At 40.9% G+C, this 3,379-nt stretch overlaps 1 non-coding gene across 1 annotated transcript; it reads right to left on the reverse strand.

Annotated features, from left to right (window-relative positions):
* Window positions 1–3,067: 3,067 nt before the first annotated feature.
* LOC133820736 (small nucleolar RNA R71) lies at window positions 3,068–3,174 on the reverse strand. Its single transcript, XR_009887137.1, has one exon. It is a non-coding gene; the product is annotated as a small nucleolar RNA R71 (small nucleolar RNA).
* Between the last annotated feature and the right edge of the window lie 205 nt (window positions 3,175–3,379).

Consider the following 3,379-nt stretch of genomic DNA (forward strand, 5'->3'; position numbering starts at 1 on the left):
ACCGGGCTAGATAACAGTTGGGACTTCTAACTCTTCGATTATTGGGGGTGAGGGGAGACTCTAACAAAGTTACATCGGGAACCCTTTTAGGCTCGATCTCTTCATCCGGGCTAGGCTCATATTCGACTTGCCTAAAGACTAGGGTAAAGGCGCCGCAGTCTAAGGTACACCCATGTTGGATGTTTATTCCATATTGCTAAAAAATGGTGGACCTAAATGGAAGGTGTTATCTACAACTACTATATATTTAGGGTAGGCAAGATCGTGGCAGAGGACTAGGAGGTCAACACATTGTTGCAGCGTGATGTCCATGTTTGGATACTCAAGGTGCCTCACGACCTTCCTCGGATCATGTCGGATTAATACAAAACTAGCAGCAGCTCGGTTAATTTGGCTATAAGGGTTACCTTGGCCAGAGGTACCGGCTGCTGTCCCCGACTCTACATGACCTTGGTTATTATTTTGGTCGCCTTGGACATTCCTCCTACGCACCAAAGGCGTGACTTCTTCTTTTTCCTTGACCTCCTCAAAAACGGCTAGAGTCCTCTTAGGACCTTGAGGTTTATTAGCCAAGGTTTGACCCTCCTTGATCAAACCACATGCCGTCATGATGGCATCATTCACTAATACTCGATACTCATTTTCAGCAAGAGGAGCAGAAGTAAGGGTCTGGCTATAACCCAAGTAAACCTGAAAAGCTGCGAACCTTTTGTAAATAGCTGCACAAGGAAATAACTCAATCAGAATAAGCAAATGCTTAGCCATAAAAATTCAAACAAGGTTAAAAGCAAGGAAATTTACGAGGTCGATTGAAGTAGCAGTGTTCGCAGGTCCGGAACCTGTTCAACATGAAGAACTGGTCTTTTGTAATGATTTGGATGGCTTGGGAGGTCAATGATGATGGCATATTTGGGGAACCGAGTGAGGTAATAAAAACTATCACCTCCAATACTAGTGTCCGGGTTGACCTTCAAGAATAAAAAATAAAGGATATCCTCTGCGAGGAGGAGATAAGTGATAAACGAGTTTTAGGCTCGTTTATGGTCCTAGTTTTTAGGCTATTTTTCATTAGTTAGGATTTTTTTAGTTCGGAATTATGCCCGTTTGTTCTTGTTTCAGGGTGATTAATGTTAAGTGATGCAAATATTGAAAAGGAGCGAAAATGGAATGAAATCGAGATGGATTTGTGACTTTTGTTGGTTCTGTAAGTAGCGCTACAGCGCCACCTTGGGAGCGCCGTAGCGCTAGGAAGAAATTTTGAAGAGGCTCGGCACTGAATTTAGCGCTACAGAGCTACAACATCAGCGCTACAGCACTTGGACGCAGTTTTCAGGAAGTTGGTTCCTGACTTTAGCGCTACAGCGCTACCAAAAGAGCGCTACAGCGCTGGTGCCCAGATTTCCCCCATTTTGGCTCTGAGTTTAGCGCTACAGCGCTACAAGGGTAGCGCTACAAGGGTAGCGCTACAGCGCTGGTTTCGCGATTTCTGATATATCTGGTTATTTTTTATGGGCATTTCAGTCTTTTCCAGAGGGAACTTTTAGTAAGGATTTTTGGGAATCATATAGGCGACAGAGACAAGGCAAAAGAGGAGAACGACGGCTGGAGTAAGAACACCATATTGGAGGATTCGTCCCTGAGTTTTTCATCTTTTTCTTTTAATTTTCATGTTTGTAATTGATCTATCATATGGCTAGAATGAATATTTTAGGCTAAATTTTATTTTAGGGCTTTTATGTGAATCTTTTGGAAACCCTTGTTATGGTTTAATGCAAAATTGATGTTCTCTTTACCTCTTTCAATTCCTTGCAATCTATGTTAATTGTGCGATTATTGATTGATCACCTCTAATTGCTATTTTATGAATCAAATTGAAATCTGAAAAGTGAAATTTGATATGCTTTGATTGTTTGGATGCAAATTTAATTTAGAACGAAAGTATCTAGATTATTTGCCTATTTTCTGAGTTGCGTGGCTAATGCCTTCTACATGATTCAACTTACCATAGAAATATAGGAAGTTGTCATTTAGATTGAATTTCATAAGTCCTGACCAGATTATGAATTGTTTCTACAACTTATTCTTGAATAGGGAGAAAGGGATATAGATGTTTGCATTAGGAAATAAGAGGGTGGAAAATAGAGGATCATAATTGTCCTAATTGTATTTTCTCTGTTAATTTGTTTAATTCTTCATTGTGCTTCGTTAGTATTTTTCTTAGTTTAAAATCTCTGAAAATTGTTTAATCAAATAGAATTAAAGGATAAATTGATTGGTAATTGATAAATCAGTCCTTGAGGACGATACTTGGTTTTTACCATTTTATTACGAACTGTGACTGTGTGCACTTGCACAGCAAAATTATCGCAACAAGTTTTTGGCGCCGTTGCCGGGGACTGAAAATAATTATCAATATCAGTCTAATTAATTTTTATTCTAATTTGATTTTAATTTATCTTGTTTCTAATCTGTTTAGTTGCTTAATTTGTCTATCTCAGGTGACTTTTGGTATATGCGTGGCAGAAAAGGAAAAGACACACTTGTTCCTCTGAATCCTGAGATTGAAAAGTCTTGCAAGCAACTCCGAAAGAACAAGAGGGAGGCCCAGAAATCTGTGAAGATGGCACAGAATGAAGGGGATGGCAGGAATGTTCTAATTCCTAGAGTTGTACAAGGGGGTCAGGCTCAGAACAATGCTGAGAGGAGCCTGAGAGATTATGTACTGCCCACTCTGATGGGAGTACAAAATAGTATACGCCCACCAGCTGTAGAGGCCAACAACTTCGAAATCAAGCCTGCTATTCTACAAATGGTGCAGTCCTCTGTGCAATTCAATGGGTTGCCTTCTGAAGATCCTCACACCCATTTGTCCAATTTTCTGGAGTTGCGTGGAACCTTCAGATATAATGGGGTGAGTGATGACGCTATCAAGCTTAGGCTTTTCCCATTTTCTCTGAGGGACAGAGCTGAAAGCTGGCTGAATTCGCTGCAGCCAAATTCTATTGTCACCTGGCAAGATCTAGCTCAGAAATTTTTGTCCAAATTCTTCCCTCCGTCCAAAGCTGCTAAATTGAGGGGAGAGATAAATAACTTTTGCCAGAATGACGGAGAATCACTGTATGAAGCTTGGGAACAGTTTAAGGAACTCCTGAGAAGATGTCCTCATCATGGCATTGAACATTGGATGCTAGTACAGAATTTCTACAATGGTTTATGTCCGACAACCAGAACCATTATTGATGCTGCAGCGGGTGGCACTTTTATGAGCAAGAGCGCAACTGGTGCTTATGAGCTGCTGGAGGACATGGCTACAAACAACCATCAGTGGTCTGAGGAAAGATCATCAGGAGTTAGAAAGGTAGCTGGGGTGCATGAGCTG

This window comes from Humulus lupulus, chromosome 2, assembly GCF_963169125.1.
Source record: "Humulus lupulus chromosome 2, drHumLupu1.1, whole genome shotgun sequence".
NCBI classification, from domain to species: Eukaryota; Viridiplantae; Streptophyta; class Magnoliopsida; order Rosales; family Cannabaceae; genus Humulus; species Humulus lupulus.